The following is a 14,593-nucleotide window of genomic DNA, read 5'->3' on the forward strand; positions in this document are numbered from 1 at the left end:
GCCTACTGATGCCAAATTCTTTGTGATGGTGGATGGTACATATAACACTTCTGACATATTCTTCACATTTCCATCATGCATCCTCAAAGGCACACTGCCAACATGTGTTATAAGATGCTGAGTATCATCTCCTGTGACCACATAACCATTTGTATCCAATGGTTGCATCTTCTCAAACCACTCACCATGACATGTCATGTGGTTTGAGGCACCTGAATCCATATACCATGACTCATCTCCAGCATTCTGAGAATCCATTGTCCCCATAATGTGCTTCATCGCAAAAAGATGATTTGAACTCCCATCATTGTTGCTAGTAGATGCATAATTTCCATGTTGTGGTCTTCCATTCCTCACATCATTCTGCTTTTTGTAACAATCTTTTGCCATATGTCCAAGTTTGCCACAATAGTGACATTCAATCCTATTCAAATTTTGTTGAGGACCTTGCCATCGTCCTCTACCACGAGCACCTGTTCCAAATCTCCCCCTATGGGATTGAAATCCACGACCTCCACGTGATCCAAATGATGACTGTGAATTCTGAAAATTCTGATTTGATTGTGGTTGAGTAGACCTTTCATTCCAACCACGTCCTCCACGGCCTCGAGGGGTAAATCTCCCCCTGCCTCGAAAGCCTCTAGATGAGTAAAAAGCCTGATTCCTTGCATGCTCATCATTGCTCGACAAGGATGCACCACCTGTAAGACTCATACCACCAAGTCCAAGTTTCAATTCTTCCACAATGAGCAAGGACACAAGCTCATTAAAGTCTGGCATTCCTCCCAACCTTACTGAGATGGAAGTGTCAAAAGATTTGTATTCTTTGCCTAAACCACGTAATGTGAGAGCAACCAAATCATCATCATCCATTGGGGCATGGATTGATGACAAGGAATCTGCATAACCCTTGATTTCCTGAACATACTCATGTATACTCCTATTCCTTCGTGTTACACTGTGAATCTGTTGCTTTAGTTGTATCTTCCTTACACCAGTGTCTGTCTCATACATTCGGCACAATATACCCCATGCTTCTTTCGGTGTATCTGCATCTTGGATGTGAATAAGCAAGGCATCTGTTACACATATGGAAAAATAATGCAACACTTTCGAAGACCGCTCTACCCATTGCTTGTGAGCCAGTAACTGAGCATTATTTGGTTGAGGAGGTAGGTATGGCTCCGGGTCTTCCTCCGAGACAAGACTCCATAAACCTTTGCCTTTCAAAAAACTCTTCATTCGAAACTTCCACACTTGAAAGTTAGTGCGATCAAGCTTCTCTCCAACAATCTGTATATCGGACCATCTCCCATTGTTGCAAAGATATAGTAGATGTACCCCTTTGACAAATTGTATACAGGACCTGTAAAGCTTCAAATCTCTCCAAATCACATCAAATGCTTGAAAATTGTGTGCATTAACATCCCACAATTATGCATCAACAATGGACACTCGATCAAAGTTGAAACCAAATGATACTCCTTCACAAAAAATTTTCTGGTTTTTTTTATCGCCAGTAATTTCTCGCCAGTAACCAGTCAAGATTATGCTCTAAGTCCTTCAAATCTTGTCCAAATTCAATGATTCAACTTGCATTGGCTTGCAACACATTGCTCCAACATATCCTAGAAGGGTTTGATCAAATTCTTCAAGGTGAATGAGAACCACCAATTTTTGTAGCTCCCTAGTTTGCTTTTTTCTGCATCTGTCAGGTACCACCTCTCACTAAAAGTGCTCTATCTCCTTCAAATCTTATCCAAATTCAAAAATTTTTGATTCAAAAGTTTAGCAACACCTTGCTCCTTGCTTGTACCAAAGGAATTAGTCCAATTCTCAACAGGTAGAGATTAATGCTTGCATTAGTGAAGCTCTGTTTCTGCAACACAGTTCTGTACTTTTGCTAATGACTGGTTATTGAGTTGAATGAGCTCCAAATCCTTCAAGTAAGCTTCCCAAATGTTAATGTCAGCTCCAAACAAGTGTTTTCTAAGCTCCAAGTGTCTTCAACCTCATGAAAAGACTTTGTAATGATCACATATGATGGAAAATGATGAAAACTGTCCAAGAACCTGCAAGAAAACACGCCGCCTGCTCCTGGAGCTCTAGGAGAGAGGGGAAATCACCAATGAGTTGATAGGTCTCTTAGCAATGACCTAATCTATCATGGGTATGAAGGGTTTGACTCAATTTTGCTTCAATCTTCCGCATTCGATCCTCCACCGGGCATATGTTCTCTGTTTTTGTAGAGTCCAAAAAACCAGAATTTTTTCCTTCACAAATTGCCTGTAATGCATCAATTTTCCATGTAATGACTTGCCCCAAAGTTGCTAATACATGTGTTCATTCACAATACATGAGAGCCTCAGTGTTTGCTTTGCATTTGATCCAATACATTTGCCAAGACACACTCCTTCATAAGCTTTCCATTAAAGCTTCAAAAAATAGAAATTTTCTGCTTGCTTTTGCACCTTTAATCTTCTCTTACACTTGCTCTTGATACTTGCAATCCGCAGAGGGGGTCTTGCTACACTTACCAATGGTCCTTAGCTCTCAGATCTGATGCCGGTGTGTGCTCCACAGCTTCTCCTTTGCTCCAAGCTCCAATGGCTTCCTTCACTCACAGCTTTTTCTTCTTCTTCCCTCTTCTCTCACTCACTCTCACAACACAGCTAATGAGCTCTTGGCTCTGATACCATGATAAAAAACAGAAGCAGGATGAAACACACACAAGAGAAGCAAACCCTAATCCATATCCATCAATCATAAAGAAGGAGAGAAGCCATAGTCATCATCTCTCTCACACACACAAAGGAGAACACAACATAGTGTTATGTCCACGCTACAAAGTAAACCTAATGTAATGTCCACACTACACATGACCAGCTGGACGCGGTCATAAACACACCACACAATATCTATCTACCATACTGTCACTCTGTCAGCACCCATGCGCTATCCTCCCCAGCTGTATACGAGCTTGACATTTCAACACAACCAACAGCTATCTGATAGAGTGTGACATCAAAGCGATCTCCAGCATCATGAAGACTCAACTTTAAACCTGTCTCCATTGGAGTAGCAATAGGCTTGCAGTCTTCAAGGCAAAATCTCCGCAACAATGTCTCAATATACTTTGTCTGACACAAAGCAATACCTCCATCACACTGCTTAAATTGTATCCCCAAATAATGATGCAAATGCCCCAAATCTAACATCTCAAAAGAGGCATTCAAATCTGACATCTCAAAAGAGGCATTCAAATCAGCCTTAAAATCAGCAATATGACTCTCATTTGGTCCTGTGAGCAGCATGTCATCGACATAGAGAGCAATGATTAGATGTACACCATCCACACGTTTAACATACAAAGTGCTTTCTGTTGGACTATTCTGAAACCCATGTGTAGTCAAATATGCATGTATCTTTTCATACCAAGCTCGTGGAGCTTGCTTTAAACCATATAAAGCCTTTTTCAACCTGCACACTTTGTTTTCCTGCCCTCTTTGAACAAAACCACGAGGCTGTGATACATACACCTCCTCATGTAAATCTCCATTCAAGAACGCAGTGTTTATGTCCAACTGATGTACATTCCAACCATTATGAGCTGCCAATGCACAAATGCTACGAATGGTAGTCATACGACAAGTGGGAGCAAAGGTCTCATCAAAATCAATGCCCTTTTCTTGAGCATAACCCTTAGCAACAAGTCTAGCCTTAGAGCGATCAACATTGCCATCTGGCTTTCGTTTCAACTTAAAAATCCACTTACATTCAATGGCCTTTTTACCAATAGGCAAATCACACAAAGACCATGTATTCTTGATTATAGCATTATATTCACTTTGTATTGCAGCCAACCAATTTTCTGATTTTTGTTCCTCATCAAATGAAAGAGGTTCTTCCTCTTCACACATACTAGACACAGCCAAAGCATAACAATCTGATGCATAAGAGGCATGCTGAAAACCTGAACGAGTATGACTAGATATAGGTGCATCAATTTTACTATCACTCAAGGTTTGCACCAGCCATTTAGGCATACCTCTAGCCTGCTCATTTTCAGCCCTATCCTCAGAAATTACATCCTGTAAATCTGCATCAAAAATGGGCTGATCTATGATGTCGTTTGAAATCTGCATAGGCTGAATATTTACCTCATTAGGACTTACATTTGAATTCCCACCTGTGAACAGAGGCAACAATGTATCAAATACATCCCGTGAGCTCACACCTGTCTCTTTGGTACATGATAACAAAGGCTGCACAGCATCTTCCACAAAAACAACATCTCGACTAATCAAGATACACTTTGACTGTGGATGATACAATCTGTAACCCTTGCTCTCAACACTGTAACCAACAAAAATGCATTTGACAGCCTTATCATCCAATTTTCTGCGTTGTTGCATAGGCACTAAAGCATAGGTCAAGCAACCAAAGACACGCAAGTGACCAATAGAAGGCTTCCTGCCATGCCAAGCTTTGTATGGAGTAATAGACTGCAAGGCCTTAGTGGGACACCTGTTGAGTACATATGCAGCACACATGACAGCCTCAAGCCAAAACGCATGTGGCAAAGCTTGGCTCTTGACCATACATCGTGCCATCTCCATAAGTGACCTGTTTTTCCTCTCAACAACACCATTTTGCTGAGGGGTATACGGCATTGTACATTGGTGTTTTATCCCACGACTAGCCAGAAATGCATCAAACTCTTTAGACATGTACTCCCCCCCTCGATCAGAACGGAGGGTGCCCACAGTACAATTGGATACATTTTCAACCATAAGAAAAAACTGTTTGAAGCACAAAAACACTTCGGACCTTGCCTTCAGTGGATATACCCATGCATGCCTTGAGTAATCATCAATGAAAGTCACGAAGTACAAGTGTTTACCAAATGACGGAGTTTGCATAGGCCCACATACATCACTATGTACAAGTTGCAATTTGCGAGTGGCCTGCACAGAACCATCCTTTGGAAACGCAGAACGCTGCATTTTGCCCAAAATACAGCCTTCACAAACATGTTTCAATGGTGCCTCAAGAGGGGGCAATGAAGCAACCATATCAAATTTCTGCAAACGCAGCAAACTAGCAAAGTTCAGATGACCAAAACAAGCATGCCATAGTTTTGCATCTGAAACTGCCTTTTCATCAGAAACTGCATTTGCTGAATCTTCCACACGCTTGTCATAAGAATTGAGCCTATACAGCCCACGAAACAAGGTGCCAAATACAATAATCGTATCACCAGAAGTCAAATCATGAACAGTACATCTGTCATCCACAAATTTGACTACAAGTCCAAGTCTAGCAAGTGTAGAGACAGACAATAGATTCTTCTTTATCCCTGGCACATACAAAGCATTTGAAAGTGTGAAAGCGCTGCCATTTGCAGCCGTAAGCATAATTTTACGAACGCCCTTCACTGGGTAAGAAGCATTATTGGCACATGTGACAGTATTCCCATTAGGGACAGCCTCAAGAGAAGTGAACATATCACGATGCGAGGTAATGTGCTTTGTAGCACCACTGTCAAAATACCAAACATGAGAGTCAACAGAAACTGCCAAACATGCATCATGTACAGATGGGTCATACTGGCAATACACGCTAAACGCCCATTCTGTATCCTGCACAACATTTGCAGAATCTGCATTTGTAGAAGCATCCGCTATTGTGGCTGCATTTGACTCTTTCTTCTTTGCCTCTTTAGCCTTTAGCTTAGGGCAATTCTTAATGACATAATCATTTGCCTTACAATAGTTGCATCTGGTCTTTTTCTTGCCTTTATCTCAAGAGCCTTCTCAGACTTATTGTTGCTACCTGTGGAAGGAGAAGAAGTTGCAGACCTACTAATAGGAGAAGAAACAGTGGAAGGAACTGCCTTACCACTTCTTCTCTGTTGCTGGGCAACAATAAATGCTTAATCGACTGCACGCTGCCTAGCCCTATTTTGCCTGGACTGCGCTTCTTGCAAGAGTTTGTTGACTAAAGTATCATACTTGACAGCATTAGGTCTGTCCTCATTAAGAAGTCTCCATGTGGAAGCAAAAGTCTGATATGTCTCAGGTAAAGTATCAAGAACAGTCTGCACAAGAGAATGATCAGGAATAATCTCACCTGTAGAAATCAACTGTTCTTTGAGATCTTTAATCTCAGCAAGAAAAACATTCATGTCATCATCTTCCTACATAATCTTCAATTCTAGCTCTTTACGCAGGTAAGCAATTTTTGCCTCGTTACGACCTGCATACAAACCAGCTAGAATATCCCAAGCATGTTTTTTCTGTTTTAGCTGAACGAATATGTGGGGTGATGTTACGTTTGACAGAAAGTGTAATCAAGGCATGAGCCTGCGCATCTTTACCATCCCAACGAGCTTGTTCAGTACAGCAACAGTAGAGCTGCAAGAACCTGCAACATCCTCAACAACAGATCCTACATCCATAGAACCTGGACGTACATCTGTACCCTGCACAATGTTCCACACTCCTTTTGCAACCAAAACATGCTGCATCATGTATGCCCAAAGTGGGTAGTTGCTGTCTCCTTGTCTTCAGCAGACAACATGCGAAATACATCATTTGCTGTTATCAGCCATGGCCACTGACTGAAACTGATGCAAAAGCTACCTGTAATGAAGCAAAGATTGAATAGAAGACAACTTGTGCTATGTAGCACGGTCCACAATAGAACACGTATGCCTGTTTTGCAGAAAACTACACTGTCGAAATTTCTGCAAAAAATGACGAAAATACCTGTGCAGAACTTGAAATGCAAAAACGGAGCCCGAAACGAGCTCAGATGCAAATTCTAAGAACGCCAAGCCCTATGGGCTTATTTGCAAAGTATAGGGACCTGCAACAAGCGCTCGTGAAAGCTCACCTCAATCAGAGAACGTGAGTCGGAGGGTGCTGGGTGGCGACGTAGCCCTGGGAGTCGATGCCTGCTCTGATACCAATTGTTGGAATTAGGGTTGCAGGAAAGCACACAAAGCTTGGAGAAGAAGAAGCAAGAATGCACACAACACAAAGTGTATTAGATTGTGTCAATGTACAAAAGATAAGTTAGCCCTAGCAGGATGGGCGTATATACAAGCTGGGGGAAAAAACCTCCTAAAGAGGGAAAAGTGCCCCGGCGGTCCTAAGTGTGTTCACACACATCACTGCCTATATCTATGGCAACAAAGATGACATAATGAGGAAATAGATTCATGAGGATGATTTCTTTGCCGTTCTTGAGGAGAGCCCATTCTAGCATTAGTGGGAGACAATGGGAGACACTTTATTAGAGATATGATAGCCTACAAGGTTCTCTAGGACGTGTTCTATGGTGGCCTACCCTCTTTGGAGATCCCTCTTTGGAGATGTAGCTAAATTTAAGAAATGCTACAATGAATGCCAAAGATTCTCTATGGTCTAAGAAAAAGATAATATGCACCTTACCGTGTAATCTTGGAATAGCCATTTGAAAAATGGGACATAGACTTTGTGGGTAAGTTGCTAAGGGTACCCATGCATGTTATACTATAGTCACCCCACCAACTACTTCTCCAAGTTGGTTGAGGCGAAAGCTACATAGAATGCTAATGCAAGGTCTACTACCAAGTTCCTTTATGTTCACAAAAATAAGATGAGCTATCATAGTATGCATATGCAATGGAGTTTTTGCTCATGAAATATATCCTTGTGGTGCATAGAAAGTTTTTGCACTCTACTCTATGGGCCTATTGCATAGCGTATCGCACATTGACTATAAGGTGTTTGTCAATAACACACCTTTTCAGTTTGCATTTAGGCTTGACGTAGTCATGCCAATGGAACACTTGGTTCCAAGCCTCCAAATATGAATTGCAATAAGTCATAATCTTTTAAAACCCCTCTAAGAGAGATTGGATACCTTAGAGAAGCGAAGTATTACAATCCACTTACATATTGATGGTTGAAAAACTACGGCACAAACAGTGTGGTTTGGTGAGACCAACTAAAAGACAAATGCATGAAGGAAGGGGGCTAGAGGCCAAGGTCCCTACCAAAATGGTACTCATGTATAGTGTCAAGAATAGTAAATAGAAGCTCAAATATAGAGACCATGGTCATAGAAATTGCCACTCCTTAAGGTGTAGTAAAGTTAGAGATATTGGATGAAGCTAAGATGGAAGTAGTAGCAAGGTGTAGTAATTGCCACTCCTCAAGGTGTAGTAAAGTTAGAGACCTTGGATGAAGCTAAGATGGAAGCAGTAGCAAAATGCTAATATGGGCCTCTTCACCTAGGACATGCTATATCAAATCCACAAGAAAAAGGAGGAGAAACAAAAGGAATCCAATGATAGGGCATGCATTCCCTAGTAAATTTGAACAAAAAAAACCACATAATAGATCTTTGTACACAAATCCAACCTTCATGATGTAGGCAAAATATAAAAGTCAAAATAGAAACAACAATGGAACTTGCTCATTGGCTTGAGCTAGAGTTCCCCTAGACAGTGGACATACCACATAGTTGTGTGGCCTTCCTTGGTTGACATTGGGGCCATATATAATGCCTTAGGAGACATGGACCTCATTAGGCTGCCCGCCCCTTACACCATCTGTAGCTACCCTCAACAACTGCCCATCTATTATGATGTCGATTGTTTTGAAGAAAAATTCTACATTGGAACTATACTTGCATCTTGTAAGTTGTAATTTTGCAAGTTTTATGTGTCACATTTCTGACCCCTTCCTATATCTCCATGTTCCCAACAACCCTTATGTCTCTCCTACATCCCCACTTTAGCGTCCATCTACCACATTTCTCCTTCCATCTCCACCTCGTCCTCCATGCCCTTTCCCTCTGGGCTTAGTGCCTACTTTTCGACTGGCCCTTACATAGTATCCCTTGTCCTAGGGCAAGCACAATGTGTTTGGCCTTTTTATCACTATGTGGCCTAAGTCATAGTCACCATGTTTGTAGAGCCCCCACCCCTTCCACTACTTTTATGGCCTAGAACTACAACCATTTGTTGCAGGTACGCCAAATGAAATCACCATCCTTAGAAGAGGATTGATTGCATAATCAGTGAACCACTACACTTGAGCTTGGTAAAAGTAATCCGCACTGATGGATTGTGGCCATAAGTGATTGCATAATCACTTTGGTGAAAGTGAACTACTACACTCTAGCTTCTCCATGGGATGATTATTAACATCGGAACCTTTGATGGTGGATAAGCTTATCTCAAACCTTTCAATGTTCCAAGCCTCGTGGGTAATCCTTAAAACTTAATAGTCCTCTCACCTCGCCATGTTGGCATCTCCCTTAAACCATTATCTCAAACCTTTCAATGTTCCAAGCCTCCTGTGGGTAATCCTTAAAACTTAATAGTCCTCTCACCTTGCCATGTTGGCATCTCCCTTAAACCATTATGAAGATCCAAATCCTTGTTGACGGAGATGAGAAGACCACCCCCAAGCATCAACCTCAACAACCCCTACAAAGAGGTCAAAAACATGGTAACCAACTGGAAGTCTTGCCATGATTAGAAGCACACCAAGTAGGAGCCCCACATAGAAAATTTTGACCCCAAATTTGAGCCCTATTGGATCCCCATCAAGACATTAGAAGCTCAAGACTTCTATGAAGGGAACGTTTGGGTCCTACAAACCAAGCCATTCGGCCTACAACCCCCTAAGTGGAAGACAATCAAGCAGTGCCCCCAAACCGTAATTCCGTCCTAGTAGCCCCTACACTCTCTTGGATCCTGATAAAGCTGTTAAAATCTCAAGGCTTCTATAAGGGAACCCTCACCACAAGGCTTCTATAAGGGAACCCTCGTATTTGAGTCCAGAGGTTAAAGGAACCCTCACCATAAGCCTCTACAAACATGCCAAGGACTCTATGAAATGCCAAACTAAAGGTGGATTGAAGACTTAAAGCTGGCCTTGAATGCCACCCCCCAAGTCTAAGCAAGAATGGAGAGCAATGGCTACTCCTATTCTCTACTAAAGAGCCAAGACCACATGAGGGTTCATAGGATTTCGTTGGACACCAAGAATCAAGAGGCAATACCATGTCTTTGTGTGGCGGCTCTACCCATTTGCAGTTTTGTCAAAGAAGAGCCATACACAATGCCAAAACCCTAAGAGATCTACACACCAACCCCCTTGGCACCAATCAATGCCAAAAGAATAAGGGTAAGGGGTTCCAACTACTAGTGTTAGTGTGTGCTTGATTTGCCATGTTGTAACACTAGTAGTTGGAAGGCAAATCAAGCACACACTAACAAAGTTGGAGGTGGTGGCATCTAAGCTTTTGCATACAAGATTTTGTCTTGGATGGGCAAACAAGTTTTCACCTTTCCTCATTGAGCTCACAAGGTAAGCTCGAAAGCCTCAGCCTCATTTATAGATATGTAATGCAACAACCCCTATTAATGGTAAAAATATGTATACTTGGGAATGAATTATATTTAAAAATATTTGAACCCCCTGTAGCCCCCTCTCCTTGTCAACACACACACACACACACAAACACTGACTCGATACCCACAGACTCACCATTGGGAATGGTTTATATTTAAAAATACCCCCTCCCTTGTTGCTTTACCATTTTGATCCCCTAGCTAATCCCACCTTCATTTAACCCCTTCTCCCCCCCTCTCTCACCTTCATTTTAACCCGTTGCCCTTTTTCTATTAACTTACCCCTCTCCCCCTTGCCCTTATTTTTTTTAATGTTTTTAGTTTAAATTATTCTAGCTTTTATTTTTAATGATTAGTTTTTACCTTGTGCCGCTTAAAAAACCTCCTTTCCCCAAAATTTACCCCCTCTATTTTCTTTTTAATTTTGATTAAAACCTATATATATATATATATATATATATATATATATATTCAACTGCCACATCTAACAGCTCACCCGCATGCGCCCACACCCGTAACTCGCTGCCTAAACCACCCCTCTTATGTACCCCCACCTAGCCACCCAAATCACCCCTCTCACATCCCCCCACCCACCTGCCCACCCAAACCACCCATCTCATGTTCCCACACACTTCCACCCCCTCACGAGTCATATGGCCATACCCATCCCACGTGACACCCTCCCATAACGTCACGGCTCATGCATTCACACCGTGCCCGCCATCTTCTCACACCAATACCAACACATTCAGATCGTCGTCTCGGCTTCTCATGAATGTCACATCTCGCAGCCCTGCCCATAATCTATAAAGCAAGGGTGCCTACCCTATAAACCTAGCCTTTAACTAGAGAAAGGAGAGATAAAACTTTTGAAAAGGAGAATAATCCTAGCCTTTATGTGGAGAAAGGAGAGGGAGAACTTTTGAAAAGGAGAAAGGAGAAGAGAAGACAGTCTTTGGGGTTTATTTCTCAGATGCCTAGATGTATTGGGGCTCACAATTAATTGTCACCATCAAGTCATTTGCTCATTGAATGAGTTTCTTATGAATAAATAAATAAAAATAAATTTAAAAATATTAGGTATGTATATATATAGGTATGTAAGCATGTATATATAAATAGATCTATATGTATGTCGATGCACACACGCACAAAACACACACACACACACATGCACACAAACACACACATAGAGACACACTTGCACACATGGACACACGTGCACACACATAGAGATATGCTCTCTTACACACACACACACACACACACACACACACACACACACACACACACACACACACACTCAAGTTTACACATACACATAGAAGTGTGTACATGCACACAAGCACATACATATACATACATACATATACTCACATACATAAGTACATGTGCACACACATGGACATGCACATATACATACATACATACAGAGAGAGAGAGAGAGTGTGTGTGTGTGAAGAGAGAGGGAGTGTATGCACGTGAGAGAGAGAGAGAGAGAAAGAGAGAGAGAGAGAGAGAGAGACTATACATGTGTGTGTGTGTACATCTGCATCTATGTGTGTGTACTTAAGAGAGAGTTAGATGCGGTAGGCCGAGTTCTATTCATGAATATCATGGTTGGAATGCACGGAGAATGTAACTTGTAAGTACTACTTTGTATGATCATGTAGAGAAGACATCTCTGTATGCACAGGGTAGGGAGAGGGCACATGTAGAGAAGACATCTCTGTATGCATCCATGCATGTGCAAGGGTGTGTGCCTTTCTGTGTCGATAGTGTGTATGCACACATGTCTATGTGAGTGCAGATTTATGTATTAAAGCCTTAATTAAGGAGGCTCTCACGTTACCCTCATGCTGAGACTGTGTGTATCAACTCTATGTATATGTACACATATGATTGTGTGTGTCGATAAAATTGCATGATTGCATACATCACTATGTTTGTGCTTGTGTATGCATGTGTATGTGTCTTGATGTGTGCATACATAAGAGAGTATATGTGTGCATGTGTGTGGATACACACGTGTATATGTGTATGTGTGTGTACATGTGTGCACGTGCATGTATACGTACACGTGTATGTGTGTGTACATGCACATGTATTTGCATGTGTATGTCTATGTGTGTGTTGTGCATGTGTGTGCAAGTGTGTGTGTGTTGTGCATGTGAGTGTAAGTGTGTGTGTGTTGTGCATGTGAGTGTAAGTGTGTGTGTGTAAGCATGTGAGTGTGTGTGTGAAAGCATCATGTGTGTAAGCATGCGAATGTGTGTGAATATGCATCATGTGCACTTGTGTGTGTGTGTGTATATGCATCATGTGCACTTATGTGTGTGTGCGCATATATGTGGGTATGTGTACCCACATGTGTATGTGTGTGATTGGGTGTGTGTGTGTGTGTGTGTGTGTATGTGTGAAGGTGGTGTCTGTGCCTCGCGACGCTCTGTAGAGCTTGTTCTAGGGTTCACGACCTGGTGTATAGCTCACCTTTCTCCTTTGTGCACTCGTGTGTGTGTGTGTGTGTGTGCATGTGTGTGTGTGTGCACGTGCGCGCACGTGGGTGTGTGTTACTGTGAGAGAGAGACCCTGCGTGGTCCATCACAGCATCGACTCGACTCCATTGTTTGCTGCTCCCGTGAGCACCTGGTTCCCTCGCAGCTTCAATTTGTCGCTGAAATTGCTCAGCAGACTGCTTTGCCATTATCCCAATCACCTAGTTCTGCATTTTGGTCGCCGGATTCTGCTTCTGGAGTGCCCGTCTCGTGGGTCCTCTGTGATGACTGTTCGCTGGTGCCTCTGTAGCGCCCTCGATTCTCCGTCTAGCCACTGGATTCTCTACGTTCTCCTATCCTGATATCGCCTTTCTGCACCGACTTTACCTAGTGCCTATTATCTCATCATGGCTTCTCCTACAAAATATTATGCTCATAAAAAACAAAAGCAGGCTGTAGGTCAGGATGACCCTGTGCATGAAACGCCCGAGGCTGGGCTGATCTATGAGGTAATGCATGAAGGATTTCAGGATACATGCAAGAATTGGAAAGATCCCGTTCCTATGGTGGGACTTGCAGTGGATGTGGATGAAATCATAGATCCCATTCGAGAATATGCGAAGCATGCTGTGATTATCTTTTTTCCAGGCAGGATGCTTGTTTTGCTGCTGATGTCGGGAATTGGTTAACACGGACATTGGGTGGTTGTTTTGTTCGCAAAGTCCACTATGTGGCAAGAGGTTTCTTTGAGGTCATTATGGTGGATGAGCACCATAAGCAAACGCTTTTAGAGCACTCCCCTCTCTTCTATGGACAACAGATGGTTCATGTATTGCCATGGTCCCCCACCAGAGACTATCAGGCTTTGATTAAGCATTGCTGTCCTGTTTGGGTAGAAGTGGTGGACTTCCCCCAATGTTTGGCCTCCTTGTTACCTAAAATTGCAGCATCTCTAGGAAAGGTTGTATGCCCTCCTAGACCAAATGGCAACTCAAATCGATTCTGTATTTTATGGGACACGGATTAGCCCACTCCGGAACGCCATGGAAGTGTGTGATGCACATCATCGGTTATTACAGCATGTATCCCCCATCCTTTCTGCTTCTCAGGCGCAACAACTAGAAACAAAATTCTCTGAACAAGATGCAATCAGGTCTTGTGGCCGATGGAAAGCTCCAGGATGGGATGGCCTTATAGTTGATTTTTTCTTGCATATTGGGACACCCTCAAATTACCTTTGCTGCGTATGGTAAACATTGCCTGGGAGACAAGGCAAATGCCAGCTTCCTGGAAAAAAGGATTAGTGAAGCTGTTGCCTAAAAAACACTTATGTCAGTCTTTGGCAGATTGGAGACCAATTACCCTTATGTCGGTGATATACAAGATTATCAGTAAAATGGTTGTCAATCGCATTAAGGGTTGCTTGAATGATGGACTCCATTCTGCACAGTATGGATTTATTCCTCCCAGGCACATTACTGGTAACATTGCAAATGCTTATATTGGCATTGAATATGCCAAATACATGCAGTAGGATGTCTTATTATTGCAAGTGGATATTGCTAAGGCTTTTGATACTATTAAATGGGGGTTCATTCAAGAAACCATGCGTGCTCTGGGATTTGGAGAAAAAATGCAGAATATCATTTACTGGCTTTATGCTGATAGCCAGGCGGCTTGTATA

The sequence above is a fragment of the Cibotium barometz genome, chromosome 1, assembly GCF_041138505.1.
Source record: "Cibotium barometz isolate CiBa-2024 chromosome 1, ASM4113850v1, whole genome shotgun sequence".
Classification (NCBI taxonomy): Eukaryota; Viridiplantae; Streptophyta; class Polypodiopsida; order Cyatheales; family Cibotiaceae; genus Cibotium; species Cibotium barometz.